At 34.0% G+C, this 17769-nt stretch overlaps 1 long non-coding RNA gene across 1 annotated transcript; it reads left to right on the top strand.

The window, feature by feature from the left end:
- The first annotated feature begins 301 nt into the window (after window positions 1–301).
- LOC129219199 (uncharacterized) lies at window positions 302–13612 on the top strand. Its single transcript, XR_008580375.1, has 3 exons — window positions 302–907; window positions 2811–2907; window positions 13526–13612. It is a non-coding gene; the product is annotated as an uncharacterized LOC129219199 (long non-coding RNA).
- Window positions 13613–17769: the final 4157 nt, after the last annotated feature.

The following is a 17769-nucleotide window of genomic DNA, read 5'->3' on the forward strand; positions in this document are numbered from 1 at the left end:
TGCTTTCTTCAATGGAGCCAGGTATTAATGATTCTGACCTTGAGGCCCTAATAGCACAAAAATATAGAACGACGTAGGACCGACATAGATCGACGTTTTGAATCCCGATTGATAACGGATACAGTTTTTAAAATATAGAACTATGTCGAAGTATATTTTTTTCACTGGCTTTATATAAAAAGTGGTTTTTACTTCTTGTTTCGATTTTTTAAAAATAGTTAGCCATAATTAAAAGCGTTTATTTCGTAATTTTCTTATAAATACGCAATTTAGGAGAAAAATAGAAAAATTTTGCGAACGTCGAAAAAAGTCGTTTAATGTCGAAAGAAAATATTGTGACACCGACATACTTCGACATCAATCTATAAAATAATCCCCATATGGTTTTCTAAACATAGTTCTGTGCCGAAATATGTTTTTATTTCGACATTTTTTTAAAAATTTCATATTTAAGCTGTTTTAAATCAAATGAGGAAAATAAATATACTTTTGCTTTGGTATATTTTCATTGGCAGTTTATTAAAAGAAAAAAAAAACTTTGAAGCTGTAGATATCGAAACAATCACTAAAAGAAATGCCTCGAAGTTTTTACTGCTTATTTTTACGTTTGAAATCAATATGTCATTTTATTATACGAAAATATAGCGATATTCTTATTTGTATAGAAATCAGTAGTAAAATAGAAAAAATTGCAAACATCGAAAAACGTTTTTTGACCAATTTCGACGTGAATCTGTATAACTTTAACCAAGACCACTTACGGAACCGGATGTCACGTGATCATGATGACGCTACTTTCATTCTGTATTTGTATGGCGGCAAACGGCATGGCAACTTTGTGAAAGAAACATCGCCATTGATAAGTTGGATTCAGCATATTGAAACATCATTTTGCACTACAATTTAAGTAAGTAACATTACAAGCAAAGTTACAAAATATAAAATGCTATGATTCTGTAGTTTTTGGCTGATTTTTGTATTATTTACAACGCTATTTCTTCTTATTGTGAGTTGAGTATTTGGAATGTGTGTTGAACTTAAGTTGATCTTATTCCATGTTATTTTTATTTTCCAGCTTTTAAAAATTGAGGTAGCATCCCGCCCCCAATAATTTCAGTTCTTTTCTTACCCCTTAAGATTTTAATTTATACACTTGCTTTGATATTTGTTTTATTGTTTATGGCAGAGATAAATTTATTAAGTAATGTTTGCATAAGATTTGTTTGCAAATAATGTACAAATAATATTATTTCCTATGCATCTAAGATGGTTTTATGTTCCAAACTATTTTGGTCCTGTAAGTTCTTTTGAAGTACTTTGTTCAAATGCATTTTCTTGATTAGCATTTTAAGATGCAAATAATTTTTGCAGACTTCCCCTTTCTACTTAGGATTAGGAATTAGTTTCTCAGTTTCATTTTAATCCAATGCATTTTATATTGATCTGGGGTGGATGAAATAACTTTATTGGTACACTTCGACAAGGGTCCCTTTTTACTAAATGAGGAAAAGGATTTCACTATTGTTGGGAAAAAAAAGGAGTTGTTTTTCTGGTCTAAAATGCATATGTCAGTGTTTCAGTTCAAATATTAGATATCGATTGAAAGTGTGTTTACCTTTGCTGCTCAAAATTTTGTTTTTGTATTTCAGTGCAAGGGCTTTTAGGTTTTGAACACTAAAAAATGTTTCTAGTTTCACTTATTTTGTGTATGAAATTAGTTCATTTTGTTGTTAATAGTGCAAAATGTGCAGCGTTCAAAATTATGGCTGGTCCACTGGTCCCAGACAAGTGAAACCTGCATCAGACCACAAAAAAAAAAAATCGGTGGTCCTCGGTACCACCAGCGCCTGGCAATTTATGATCACACTTTGCTAGAAAAAATTCAAAAGCATATAAGCCTAGTTGATGCCTGAACTAATTATTAGCCAAACCATTCATTGAATTTTTTTTTTCAAATCGATGTACAAGTACATAATTTATATGAATAATCCACATTTTATTCAGCATTTGAAACTAAGTAAAAATGGCAAAATTAAATTATCAAATTTTTGGTAGCCCATTTTAAGGGTTGATTAATGAAATTAGTTTTCATACATAACACTTGGCTGTTTAAAATTTAAATGTTTATTGCCAAACAAAAATTTTTGAATGTAGTGCTTTATTTAATGTTAAATCAATTAGTTAAAAATAAGAAAGTTATATTTAAAACTAGTGGTACCCGGACGGCTTTGCACGTCATAGAAAATTAAAAGGTCATTTGGTTCGCCTGTATATTTACAAATGATGGATGATGAATTCCCCGTCAATTTGCTATGTTAATTTGCTCACCCCTTGGCACATATTGTTGGCAATTGTTTGTCCATGTTATGATAATTTGCTTGGTAAAATGTTCTTAAAATTGGAATAGAAAAAGAACAAAATCGAATTTTGAAAAAATCGCTTTGAAGTGTTTGCCGAATTACATGGAAATCGGCCAAATAGTCTAGGTGCTATACGCGTAATAGACAGAGATCCAAATACAGACTTTCAGTTTCATTATTAGTAAAGATTACTTAATAAATGCAATCCTAAAGTGTAAATAATTTTACGTACAGACATATTTATTGGTTAAATTTAAAGCGGACCAATGATGTTGTCTGCAGACTAGTACATTTTCATGTTGACTAGTCCGAAGGACCAGTAGGATTTTTATTGATTTCTAACTTTGATGTTTGTCTAATTTATGTAAAGTACCTACCCCCTTTTGTGTGTGTGTGTTTAGTTTATGGATAGTTCTGCTGTTTGCATTCATTTTTCTTTTTCTATTACAGATTTGTTACCTAGTTAGTGTTTGAAAAATCTGCAGGAAAGTTAGTTTTGGGATATACTCAACAAGCAATAATGTTGCTGCAGACCCGGACAAAAATGGTAAGAAATCATATTATAGAAAATGTACAGTAGTCTCTGCCTTATATGATTGGGGTCAATGTTATCAATCCTTTATTGCTGTTATCAAAATCCCTCAGTCCCAATTTTCTCTATTCATTTGCATGTTCAAATAATCACTTTTTGTTATCATGAAACACTTTTGCTTGTGTCAAAAATTTTACAAAAATGTTATTTTTTAAAATTAGAAGAAAGCAAATAAATAAAAGGTATGATTAACCAAGTTAGAATTAAAACAAATTATATCAACCTAGTATAGTTCTAGTTGCCAAACGTAAATAATTTTTTAAAGCAAATAAAGTGTTAAAACACAAATGTGCAGAAATCCTGCAGACCTGTGCTTCTGCGTTGCAAGGAAGGTCTCTTTCAGTAGTGCATAAAGTGAGCTAATGAATGTAAAGACATCCTACAAAAATATCCGACTTTTGTCGGATATTTTTAACACATAAGCTCACATTTTGTGGATTGAAAAAGATATTCCTTGTAATGCCAAAACATGTGTCTGCAGTGTTCCTGCATATTTCTGCTTTTAACGTTTTATTTGCTTAAAAAAATGATTTATTTGCTTTTATTTTTAAATCGAAGGTATTTTTTTATAAATTTTGTTTACACCAAAAATCTATTTAATAATATAAAAATTTCATATTTTCTATAATTGCCTTTTTTGTATTACTACAGTGTGGTACAAAACACATTATCTAACAGGGAGTGGTCATAAAATCGGTTTACTATGAATAAAAATTTGTGTTTGGAAACAATTAAAATTTTGATTCATTTTCTAATACGTTATCGCACAAAACATCTCGATACTCAAGTTTTTATACCTCTTGGGAAAGTTTTAGTGCATGATTTTTCGAATTCGGAAGAGCAGGAAATCGTGTTACTAATCTGTCAGTGCCCAGTGTCGTGCTGTTTTACCAATACAACTAAATAGAAATTTTTTTTGCCCATTGTGTTTCGAAAATAATTCTCTAACCTCCTGAGACAAAGAAATCTTTCTCTACTAGCTGAGCTGATAGGAAAAATCAAAAAATAATTGAAGTAACAAAGTTATGTATGAAAACACTTTTTATATCTTGCTCTTAAAATCACCCAGGCAACTTCAAAAATTGTGAAGGGCTTAATTTTACATCACTGAATGATCTAGTCTCATAGGCGCTCTCAGCTTCAATGAGATGTCTTCTGCATCCAGCTCTGTTATTCACTATTCCAGACTGATGAGTCCATAACGAGGACAAAACTGCAGTCTCTGGATGTGATAACCGGTCTGTCGGTATATTGCTTGTAATTTTTCTTGCCTTGTGCTAAAAATTTTACTCAAAATTGAAACATTTTATTTTTTGTTTTCAACATCCAATCCAGATAATATAGAGCCAACCATACAGAAAAAAAATATCATCAAATCTTGTGTTAATTTCATTCGAAACTGAATTGATTACTTCATACAAAATATTAAGAAAACAATGTTTGACTTTACATCGTGTGTGTGGGTTTTCGTCACTTTTTTTTCGCACCTTTTTAAAATTGGCTCGGAGGAAGAATTTTTTGAAAGGTTTCACGATTGATTGAAATATGCATCTATATAAAATCTAGTTTCAGTTTCAATTGTAGATTGAACTATGGTAGTATGCTGCACAGATCAATTGTAGATGGAACTGTGGTTTGAATAGTCTGAAAATTAAGGGTAGTGGATTGAAGATGTTTTGATAGAGTAAAGCATTTTTCAAAAACTTTCCTCAATACAAACAAATTGAATAAAAATTCAAACAAAGTCATACATGGTAAAGGGCATGAGCTTTTTCACCATTGAAAGAATTGTTTTGCAATAAATCTTCCAATCGTCAAATCACTGCTTTGAAGTTATAGAGAAATAATTTTATGGTTTTAACTCGTGAAGACCATATTCTGTCACTCCGAGATTGTATACTTATAGAGCGCCATAAAAGATATTTGTTGATATGTTTTTTTTTTAATTCAATAATCATATGCATTTTTAAGAAGTTTCTATGAAAGCATATAATGCATTGAGCAGCTGAAACGTGTTTCTAGCAGAAGAAAAAGATAAACACTCATCAAATAAATATACACTTAAAAAGTGAGCATAAAATTTATTGAATAATATCAAGGACTTTTCTTGTGAAAACCATGCAGCCACACCACTTTGCTCGAGCCACTCATATTGAACATGCCATTGTTACAGTGGGCACACAAGTATGAAATATTTAGCCAAAATGAGGAAATGTCTTCTTTAGTTAAAATTAACCATGGTTCTCTATCACTTTTCTATGTTCTGAAAAGGCCGGAAAATACTTCATGAATTTAAGTCATCATCCAAATAACGAAAAACACTTTTCTAGTCTGGGAATGCGTCGAGTTTCATCAAATATTTACTGAGAACCAGCGAGATTTTTTTAAATGAACATTGATTTCCGATTTACATAAATTGAATTCACCCATTTTCTATCATTCTGCTTAAAAAATTTGGGGGTGCGACCGCCCCCTCTTGACCCCCCCTATTTGCCGCCCCTGCTTGTGAATATCCTTTTTTTGGTTCATACCTTTGATGTATAATACTATAACATTTGACTTGTGTAGCTTTATCGGTGGTTCCAAAAATCAACACTAATTTAAAAACTAACTTTTATTTAAAACTTAAAAGAGAATGAAGATAACGAGGCAGTGCTCGTTCTTGCCAGTATTATGAGGGCTGGCGGCTCCCTTCAACTGATGTAACATAACATCACCAACATAAGCTTAACATAACATAACATAAGCCAAAAGATACAAGACAACTTGCTTAAATAGGTGAGGAACACGCCCTCTTACGGCAAATCGCAACACTCCCCACCTAAACTCTACTTAGAGTTTACAAACTTACCAGATAGGACATCTAATGTTTTCATCTACATAAATGATAAACATAACATTTCTTCTATGACTACCTTGTCAAAATATAAACAACAATTATTAACACAATACAGTTTTAAATACATTTAAACAAAAAATTTTAATATGCTTACTAAAATTTTCAAATTTTGTGCACAAACTTAACAGTCTATTTGCTCAAGTGAGCTCTAAGTTGTAAATTAGTTGAACAGGTCTTCTGATAATTCCTGTCGTAGTTTTGATCGAACAAGAACGCACTTTGTTATCCCTGCCATGAAAAATGTCAGTAATTTTCCCTAAAGACCACATATTTCTTGGGTAACGATCATCTTCGATTAAAACAACATCATTAGGCTTAAATTCCTTATTTTTTGAAGTTTGCTGACACACATGAGCAGATCTTAACATTAATAGATAATTTTTTCGCCAGCGATTCCAAAAATGATTTAACACATTTTGCTGATGTAAATTTTTTAACTGTGGATTTTCTAGATCCTAATAAATCATCCTTTGAAATTCTCGTTGGAGGGAGGGATAACAATCGCTTACCTACTAAAAAATGTGCAGGAGTGAGGGGAGAGGGTTCTGAGGGATCATCATATACGTAAGTAATGGGTCGAGAATTAATTATTGCTTCAATCTCAATAAACACCGTTTCAAGTTCATTGAGAGAGAGCGATGAGCGCCCAACAATTTTTCTTAAGCTTGTTTTAATTGTTCTTACCATTCTCTCCCAGAATCCTCCCCACCATGCACCTCTTTCTACAATATATTTCCAATTTATATTGTAATGTGAAAATAAATCTTGAACAGAAGGATGACCAATGCATTTAAATACTTTTTTCAACTCAATATCTGCTCGTTTAAATGACTTTGCATTATCAGAATAAATTGTATTACACAGTCCTCGTCGAGATATAAACCGCCGGAAGGCCAATAAAAATGATTCAGTGTTCATGGAAGGTACCAGTTCTAAGTGGATCGCGCGCGTAACTGCACACGTAAATAAAAGCAAATAATGTTTTTCATTATTTTCTCTGCAATAAAAGGGTCCTGCGTAATCGAGTCCAGTTACTGCAAAGGGTGGTGACTCAATTATTCTATCTGCAGGGAGTGGAGCTACAACCTGAGCCCCTGGACGCGCGTTGAATCTTTTACAAATCAAACACTTGTGAAGAACCGTTTTAACTCTTTGTCGTGCTTTAATGATCCAGAACTTTTCACGGAGATGTGTTAGTGTGGCATCTACTCCAGAATGAAATACTCTTTCGTGTGCATCCATTATTAAAAGTTCCACGTATTTGCACTTTGATGGCAATATTAATGGGTGCTTTGCTGATTCTTGACAATCTGCGAACTGTATTCGCCCTTTTAAACGCAGAAGACCATTCTCATCAATTTCAGGATGCAACAAATATAGGCTGGAATTTTTGTCGATATTCTTTCCATCGGATAGGGTTTCAATTTCCTTTTTGAAGTGTTCCATTTGCGTGGTGTTACTCCAAAATATTTCTGCAGTCATAATTTCTTCTGCTGCAATTGGTCCACACAACTTCTCAGATTTTGGTTTGCAGTTATTGATGAATCTCATTATCCATGCGGTAATACGATACACTTTCTTCAAAGTGCCGAATTCATCTAAATCAAATAGTGAACTATCAGATTGCTTGGGTTCACTATTAGCAGAAATTTGTAGGACGTTTCGCGATTTTCTGCTTTCAATGGACATTTCTCCCTCGTTGAACTTTGCTATTTTCTTTGGCCATAACTCTTCGGATTCGGTAAGCCAACTAGGTCCATTTCGCCACAGTGGACTAGAAGCCATTGTTTCAGCTTGTTCTCCTCTTGTTAACATATCTGCTGGATTATTTCTTGAATCGCAGTAGAAAAACTGATTTGGACTGCAAATTGCCTGAATTTCTGCTACGCGATTGCTAACAAAGGGCTTCCACTCATTTGGAGATCTTCTTAGCCAGTGTAGTACAATTGTTGAATCGCTCCAACAATACAGATTTTCGGTTAAATTCGGGAAAATGCCTTTTAAATATTTCGCTAATCGAGAACCTATAAGAGCTCCCATTAGCTCACATCTTGGCAAAGATAAAGTTTTCAAAGGTGCAACTCTACCCTTGGCCATTATGAAGGAAGTTTTAATCTCCCCGTAACTATTAGAGTATCTAAAATAAGCAACCGCTCCAAACGCTCTAGGAGAGGCGTCGCAAAAAATGTGAATGCTCAGTTTCGTGTAATCAGACTCACTGAAGAATTTCCTTGGGAAAGTCAGATTTTTTAAGAACTCAAGTTCTGAGCACCAATTATTCCACCTTCCTTTTAAAGCACTAGGAAGACTTTCATCCCAGCTTAGACCTGACAGCCAAATATCTTGTAACAATATCTTCATCCGCACAGTAAAAGGTTGAAGAAATCCCACTGGATCGAATATTTTAGCTACAGTTCTTAAAACTGTCCTTTTTGTGTCGTCTAGTTTGCTTTTCACAGATTCAATTACAGCAGTTAGCTCTAAATTGATAGCATCATTAATGGGATTCCAATTCATGCCTAAAAATTTTGATTTCTTACTCAAATGTTCGTCCTGTTTAATATTATCCCTGAGCCACAAAGCATTAAGTTCATTTGAATTCGATTTCAATTTTCTCAAATTCATTCCCGCGTCACGGAAAATATTTACTGCATCTACAGACAATTTGTATGCATCTTCCACCGTTTTAGCACCATAAAACAAATCATCTACATAAATTGATGAATTAAGCATTTCAAATGCATCAGGGTTTTTCATTTTATATTTTTTAATATGATATTTAATAGTAGCGGCTAGTATAAAAAGGCTAATACTGGTACCGAACGGCGTGCAGCACATACGCAAAATTTTGAACTGTTCGTTTGATTCCCCAAACCAGAGAAATCTCAAAAAATCCCGATCTTGTTTAGCTATCCCAATCATCAAAAACGCTTTTTCTAGGTCTCCACTAAATGCTATTTCATGCTCCCGAAACCTAAGAATAATATCAAGAACGGACGGATTCAAGTTAGGACCAATTTCTAAACAATCATTTAAGGATTTACAATTTTCAGATTTAGAAGATGCATCAAATACGATACGAACATTCGTCGTTTCGCTATTACGAATGACTGCTCTGTGGGGCATATAATAATCTTTATCTTTGATTTCATTAGCGCATTTCTCAACTATATTTTCGTTTAACTGCTGTTCTATTATTTCCTTATACTTCGCTAATATTTCTGGAGTTTTATCCAGTTTTTGTTTTAAAGTTTCAAAGCGTCTTTTAGTTACCTCAAAATTATTTTCGAGACCGTCAGTTGTGGTTTTCCAAAGTAATTTACATTCGTATCTCCCGTCTACAAATCGCAATTCTGTTTCGAAGCGATGAATTAAATCTTCATCTTTTTTGGAATATTTACTAGATTCTTCAATTATACCCATAGAATCCAATTCCCAAAATATTCTTAAATCATTTAAAACAATTGCATTTCCTACCGATACATTTGAATGCTTCGAAAAGTTGGCTTGCCTAAACGTATTTCTGTCTAAACCCACTAAAAACCACCCAAATATAGAGTTAACGGCCTGAAGATCTCTATTTATGCGTTTTCTCGCTGTCAACACTACATCCCAAAATTTGTCGGCCCCAATTGATACCCCCAAATGTCGTAAATCGGAGACATTATCTACAATATCGGCCGGCTTTAGTCCCAAGCACTGCATTTTTTCGAGTGAGCGTAAACTTGGACCCTTCACAGGACATGAGGAAATTGTGTCGGTTACCAAACATTCTAATCTTATTTTGTTTTTCAACTCCATGTCGCAAAGTTCAATTACTACCACAGGATAATTTTTAACAATGGGTTTTTCCGCTCCGAATGCGAAAACTGATAGTTTCTCAGTGCGTATGGGTTTCAAATTCAAAGATTTAACCCAAGTGTCTTTTATGAAAGAACGTTCACTACCTTGGTCCAAAACTGCACGCGTAGTTTTAGAGTCTGATTCTGTACAAATTACTACAGTACACGTTTGTAGCAATACATTTTCCGCGCTCAAAGCATTACTACAGTTCTGAGAAACAAAAGCGTTTGCATTTACGTTAGGAACTACAGATTCATTATTTGAATTAGAAGCGACTAAAGTATTTTCCGAAGTTTTAAGTTGCTCTAAAGATTTACTTGAGTTAGAACGTTCGTCACTGTTTCTGAAACAAATCGATTCATGATGATTTTTCCCATTACATTTGAAACAAACACTTTTATCATTACAAACCCTACTCAAATGAAATTTCTTAAAACATTTAAAACATCTGTTATTCGTTTTAAGCTGTTTTATTTTTTCCGTTGCACGAATGTTACACTTGTAGGAACTATGCGCATTTTGGCAGAAGATGCATACTTGATTTACGGAAGTATTCAATGCACTGGCTGTAGCAATATCTCTATCGTACCTTTTACTAACATTCTTTTGATTACTATAACCTTTAGAAATTGTCGAAGCTTTATTTTCATTACATGCTGCTAAAGTAATTTCCCGACATTCCACTTCTTTCTTTAAAAATGAAATGAATTCAGAAATTTCAATATCACCGTCCTCTCTCTGCTTGTTAAATTGCAGTATTAAATCATGAGGTAGCTTTTTTTGCAAAATAGGCATTAATAAGAGTCCGAAAGATTTAGATTCTACATTCATTGCCTCTAAATTTCTAAAAGCGATTTCAATTTCGTCATGAATTCTCCGTAGCGCTTGAACATTGGAAGAGCTCTTAACCTCTTCTAAGTTAATTATTTTGTTCATAAAAGAATTAATTATGATATCTCGTTTGCCAAATCTATTTTTTAGCATTTCTTTACAATTATCATAGTTTTCGCTTGAAAGATCGAATCCAGACACAACATTAGCTGCCTGACCGATTAAAAGGGCTTTTAAATACGCGAATTTTTCGACTTCTGAAATTGTTTCATTTTTGTCTATTGTGCTTTCAAAGCTGTTCCAAAAACTTTGCCAATGCTTTGGATCTCCTGAGAACTTTTCTATAACTAGCTTAGGTAATTTAACTGAACCTTGTCTAGAGTTTTCATTAATTCTAGCATTTGTACTTTGGTTGCTTGAAGAACTTAAATTTCGACTGCCTTTATTTTTATCTTCTAAATGACGCAATATTCTTTTAGAAAACTTTAGGCATTTAGCTTCGTATTCATCATTTAAAGTTACTTCTTTCTCTATTTGTTCGAGTTCAATAAATTCTAACATTTCGCTATCAAGCGCTGTCAATCCGTTAGACCTTGCAATTAAAAGTTCATAATCGTCGCGTAATTCTGCTTCATCAATTTCACCTACATGTTTTAACTTTTTCTCAATTTGATTGACTAATTGAGTAGTTAACCTTCGCAAAACAGTTCTCTTTGCTGTAAGTTTTTGAAACTTATCGCTTTCCAGTTCTTGGATTGAAGTCATTTTTTTAAACTTATTTTCGTACAATTGAAACTTGAGATAAACTGAATAATGAAGTTTATGAGCCTACCTTAGTTTCTGTAGAAGCTTTAATTCACTGTGCATTCTCTTTTACTCAAATTCATAGCAGCTCCATTCGTGGCCGTAATGCACCATATAACATTTGACTTGTGTAGCTTTATCGGTGGTTCCAAAAATCAACACTAATTTAAAAACTAACTTTTATTTAAAACTTAAAAGAGAATGAAGATAACGAGGCAGTGCTCGTTCTTGCCAGTATTATGAGGGCTGGCGGCTCCCTTCAACTGATGTAACATAACATCACCAACATAAGCTTAACATAACATAACATAAGCCAAAAGATACAAGACAACTTGCTTAAATAGGTGAGGAACACGCCCTCTTACGGCAAATCGCAACAAATACATCCTATAACTGTAAAAAATTTTGCATTTAAGTCGATTATTTCACTAATATTTTGAACATTTTCTTTTGTACACATGCACAAATGTCAAAAAATTTGGTTTATGGCTGGGAAAAACACATGCATACAAATTGAAATTTTTAATGAAGAATTTAATTTCTACATAATTAGATTAAAATCAGTTGTATAAATACATATATATTTATACTTGAATATAAACCTTGCCAACCCCACTTTCATTTGCACATGTATAAACATAGGGAAATTTGATTACTTTATCAAAAAAAATAAATAATTAATGCATAAAAATTAAAATTTTAATCAAGAATTTAACTTCTATGTAATTAGATTAAAATCAGCTGCATAAATAAGTTGAATGTTCACATTGAATAAATGTTCAGTATAAAACATTTCTTTGACACATTTTATTTTGTTTTTGATGTTTTGTCACAAACTAAAATTTTTCTATAAATATAGTTTTGGACAGGACGGTAAAAACCAGGGTTTTTACCGTAGTGTCCGATACTTTGCCAAGCCTGCAGAGAAGCCTAAAAAACGTACGTACCTAAAACTTTTCACACCATTTGGTTGGACCTTTTGACTCTATTTTCACCTCCATAAAAGGGGAGATGACCCCCTTTAGAGACACAAGGAATGGTGCAATCTTTTGAGCACCTTTTTTTGTGTTGGGGCGCTTGAATCTCATTTGAAACCATTCTGCAATTTGGTATTCGAAATCTTTGCGAAGTTTAGTCGTGATAATTATTATGTTTTGCTACTTCACTAGAGCATTCTTTTTTCTCTAATTTTGACTCATTTAAAAAATTTCAATTGTTATTCTCAACTAAGACTTTTTTTCGTTACATATTTACACTTATTTTTAGTGATCATGACTAATTTTTAGAATAGTATTTTATTATGATTATGACCTTGTTATGTCGAAAACTCTGCCTATATATATATATTTTACTGTTCCTTCGATTTCGTGACACCAAGAGCGTACTGTATTTATCAATTTATTACTGTCTGAAACGTGTATATTTCTCAACGACAAAAGAAATTAGGTGGATTAGAAGAGTTATTTTGATGGAAAATGAATGTTTCCTCTCCTATTGATAGCGAAAATTATTGTTTTACATTTTTACGTCAATAGCTGTTCTTAGCTTATATCTAGATAGTTCAAAAGATCTAGATCTAGTCAGTTCAAAATTTTTCTCAACAAAAATATTAACAAAAGCTAATCAATATTATTTAATTATTGGGGGAAATTATTCGATTAAGGGGGGATCTTTAACATTGCGTCTGTGGAGAAATATTTGGTTCCAAGATGTTTAGAGGGGTTTTATTCATATAAGCTGGGTATTCATTCAACTGTTACCTGATTACGCAGGGCTGACAGTATTTTCTAGGTTTTCACCACAGTTTCTACCTGCAAAAAACCTAGTTTTTTTCCATGTCCTGGTAAAAAACTAAACCCTGCTATATGTGTTGAAATTGAGAGTTCTATTCGGGAGGTTCGGCTCCAAAACTCCTTGGCTGAGCCATTCATACTATTTCAAAGCAAAGTGCATTTTTTGCAATTTTAACATTACATTACTGGTACAATCAACATGACTAATTCAATTCTCCCCTGTGACTGTCTAAAAACAGATTGTTCTTACTTGGTATACAGTCGACTGTAAGTTATCGATAAGTAGGAAAAATAATTCTCCATGTCTTTTCCATAATCTATCACAAAATAGCCAAAAATTGATGGTTTATTATTTTGTACAGTAAAAAATGTTTAATGTTTTTAATTCTTATATGTTTTTTAGCTGGTGCTCCCTATGCTATTTCAATACGTGAAAACAAGATTTGGTTAAGTATTCTGAAGACTTCAGTGTGGAAAGGATTGAGTGCTGGGAACAATCCCAATTCTCCATGGTGAATGGATGATTAGATTTTGTTGCTCCGGTCTTTACCTTAGTGTGTTTAATTGACTTCATATATTTACAGCTGATGCAGTGTTTCCTGTATATACTATGTAAACCAGTTCTGTTTAATTCGTTTTTAATAAATATTTTAAGAAATAGTTTTGCTTCTACTCTTTATTTTGCTACGAGTAGTCTTTGACTCTTGAATAACAACTTTATTCCCAAAAACTGAGAAACTACTAAGTAATTTCATGCCTTGCATGAAAGAAAATCTAAAAGCCTCAATTCCTCATTCCTCTGTTAATGCTTTTAAAAATTACTACTAAAAAGTATTCCTGAAAAAGTACAATTTCAGTTTATAGTCTCATGCTTAGAAAAAACATAAGTATACTCTTACTGATGTGGTTATTGTTTTATTGAAGATGTCATTTATAGGTATATTATGGTGATTTATGCATAATAAGTAAGATATATTTAATGATTATTTTATATTTATTGGAATTTGAAGGTTGACTTTTTTTACTGTAAGAAAGCTTTATTTTTACTACTTTTTATTTACTGACAAAAAATGTTAAGCAGAAATTATTTCTGAAATTTTTGCTGTATTATACTGCAAAATGCAGAAGCCATCATAGTTACAAAACGTGAAAGATTTTAACCGTCTTATTTAATCCTAGTTTATTTATTATCATTTATTAAGTTTCAATTTACTTGTTTTTTTGTTTAAGAATTTTAGAAAAAGGTTAATTTTCTTTCAATATTGAGTTAAAAAGTTTATTTTCTCCTTTTTTTAAAGGGTTTTTTCTTAATATTTCATTGTACTTTAAGTACGTAAATAGAAAGCACGGTTTCACATGAATAAAATCGGGAAAATGCTTAAGCTTCATGTATCTTGAACACAAATGCATCTGATGTATGAAATTGCATGCTTGTGCCGAGCAATAGTACAAAACCTTCTCACTTAATAAAATGAACCTCTATTTTGATGAATATGTTTTGAAAGAAGTGTAAAAACTCTTTATTTATAAATTATTGTATCTAAAAAAATGGAAAAAATGACGTCGCCTTATAGCAATTGGGGTGACGATATAGAACCGTTACTCCTGAATGTTCAAGGCCGATATTCGTGGATGTAACGGAAGTGGTAAGTTTTTACGTAGTTCGACGTCGGTGAAAATCTAGTTCTATGTAGTTTTTGAAACTTTTTCTACGTCGATCGGTTTTTAGAACCGTTATTTCTGAATATTCGGCACCGTTATTCCTGAATGTTCAGGGCCGATATTCGTGAACATAACGGAAGTGACAAGTTTTTACGTAGTTCGACGTCGGGTAAAAATATAGTTCTATGTAGTTTCTGAAAATTTTTCTACGTCGATCGGTTTTAGAACCGTTATTTCTGAATATTCAGGACCGTTATTCCTGAATGTTCAGGGCCGATATTCGTGAACGTAACGGAAGTGGCAAGTTTTTAAGTAGTTCGACGTCGGTGAAAATATAGTTCTATATTGGTTTTGAAAGTTTTTCTACGTCGTTCGGTTTTTTGTGCTACTAGGGGGGAATCGATAAATCTGTTTGGGCTATTATTTGATGAGCGGATTTCACATCACTTTCTGCGGGGAAAACGGCTATGTCTTCTCTCATCGAGTGCAGCTCATTTGTCTTGAAGTCGAGGTTGAAGTCATACTTCTTTAAAAAGTCCAATCCGAGAATGAAGGGGTCTGTGATAGCAGCAACGAATGCCGTATGATGGTAAGTGGCATTTCCAAACACAATTTCTAAGTTTACTTTACCTTCAATCTCGATCTTGTCACCTGTCACAGTTTGGAGGGTAACGCAGGGCGGCGTCCATAGAATGTTGAGTCCAAATTGACGAGCCACATCTGTTCTAATGATTGTAACATTGGCTCCAGTGTCAATAATCAGTTCGCATGGAAACCCGTTTACATATGCGTAAACAAACAGTCCATTACTGCCGCCACTCGTCGATGAAATCTGGAAAACTTTAAGATGGGGCTCATTCCAATTTGGCGACCTCCGCCCCGCGAGATTGCCATGGCTTAGTTTTCCTGGACCTGGGAGGGAGAGGTGCTCTTCCCTCTGGTTTCTTGGCGAGCTTCACAGTTTCTTCGTAAGTGACCCTCGCCGCCACATTTCCAGCACTTAAGTGATTGTCCATTTTGGTACTTGGGAGCCGAAGTCCTTTTGAGGATTCCTGCAATTTCTTTTATTTGCTTTTCCAGTTCAGCAAAGCGTGACGAAACCGGATCAGGCTCATCAGTTTTCACGCCGCGGATTGAATGGCGATCCTTGCGGGTTGCTTGCTGGGCGGCCTCCAACTTCATCGCATACACAACAGCAGAACTCAGGTCTTTGACATCCGCCATCCGTAGAGCTTTCTGGATTTCCGGATCTCGAACCCCGTCGATGTAGTAGTTGAGTGCCAGGTTGTCTCGAACATCCGCAGGACAGTCGCAAAAAGCAAGATGAGACAGTCTCTCGACGTCCGCCGCTAGCTCTTGCAGGGTCTCCCCGGTTTTCTGGAAACGGGACTTCAACTGGAGTCGGCTGAAATCTTTCTGGCACTTCTCACTGAAGCGAAGCTCCAACGCAGATGTGAGGGCGGCGAAATCCAGGCGCTGGCTGTCCGGAAGGGTCTGAAGAATGTCCGCTGCGTCACCTCTCAGGGATGCTGCAAGATGGCAGGCCTTGGTAGCAGAGTCCCATCCGTTCGCTTCCGCCACTATCATGAATTGGGTCTTGTATACCTGCCACGAACTTTTCCCATCAAATGTGGCCAGTTTAATGGACGGTCGAGCAACAGATGTGGGAGCGCCAAACTGTACAGAGCTGCTTTCCGCGGTCGCCAATCTCCGTTCCATGTCTTTAATTATTTCTTCCTTAAATGAAGTAAATTTCTTGTCTTCTTCTTCCAACTTATTTTCCACACTGGCGATACGCTCTTCCACAGTATCAAATTTTTCTTCCAGAGCATCAACTTTATCTCCCATGGCGGTTAGTTGATTCTCCATCATGGTTTTCATCGACGTTAGGTCACTTTTTATTTCATTTTGACTTGTAGTAATTTTAGCAGTTAAATCACTATTTAACTGTTCCTGGTTAGTCGCCAATTCATTTTTTAATTGTTCTTGATTAGCCGCCATGTCATTTTTTAATTGTTCTTGATTTGCAGTAAGACTTGCAGTCAAATCACTTTTTAATTGTTCTTGATTAGCCGCCATATTTTCAGTCAGGTCGCTTTTCACAGCATTAATTGCTTCCAGAAGTTGTTTTAATTGGTCATCCATTGCGCGAGTAATCACCATAAAAACAAAGTCTATAAATTCAAACAGTCTTTATGAAGAAATGTCCAAAGTCACACTTACTCCAAGAAAGTCCAGAAGAAGCCCCACGTTGGGCGCCAAATTGTAACGGATTCGGTGCGACTTCCACTTTTTTGAAATGAAGACACAGTTCTTGATAAAAGCACAGGAAATTTATTTACACTATGTACAGGAAAGATCGTCAACAACTGCAAAATTATTCATCAGCAATTAAGCAATTATCACGCAACACCGTAAACTCAACGTTTACACACGTATTTACTTCCAAATACGAAAACAACACAGCGAAATGCCTCGCTATAAACAGAGCTAATACACACACTCAGTTCGAAATCTGAATCGAAACTAACTGTTTATCCATCGCTAACGGCTTAAATACACCGAAAAGAAATTTCTCAAATATTCCACACGCTTCTGTAAAGTAGTAGACCGTTATCAATGAAAAGAAAGAAAATAGGGGTCGTATAATTTAGCCGAATGAAAAGGGGGTTGTATATTCATTACGGGAAACTATTTACAGGTTACGTCCCTACAATAATTACTATTTACAGAATTTGTAACAAATGTATTCTTTTAAAAATGTAAACAACTTTATGAGTTTAAAAAATGGTTACTCATGGTGTCACAAATAAATTACTTAAAGCGTTAAACCTTTTGCACTTAACTGCAGTTATTAACATTTATCCAAATTATTATTTGAAAAATTGTTGTTTTTAATAGATTATTTATTCATTGACACCAAAGAGTTACCACTTTTTAAATTGTAAATTTCTTTAAAACATAAATCATTAAAAAAAAAGACTA

The sequence above is a fragment of the Uloborus diversus genome, chromosome 3 (assembly GCF_026930045.1).
Source record: "Uloborus diversus isolate 005 chromosome 3, Udiv.v.3.1, whole genome shotgun sequence".
Classification (NCBI taxonomy): Eukaryota; Metazoa; Arthropoda; class Arachnida; order Araneae; family Uloboridae; genus Uloborus; species Uloborus diversus.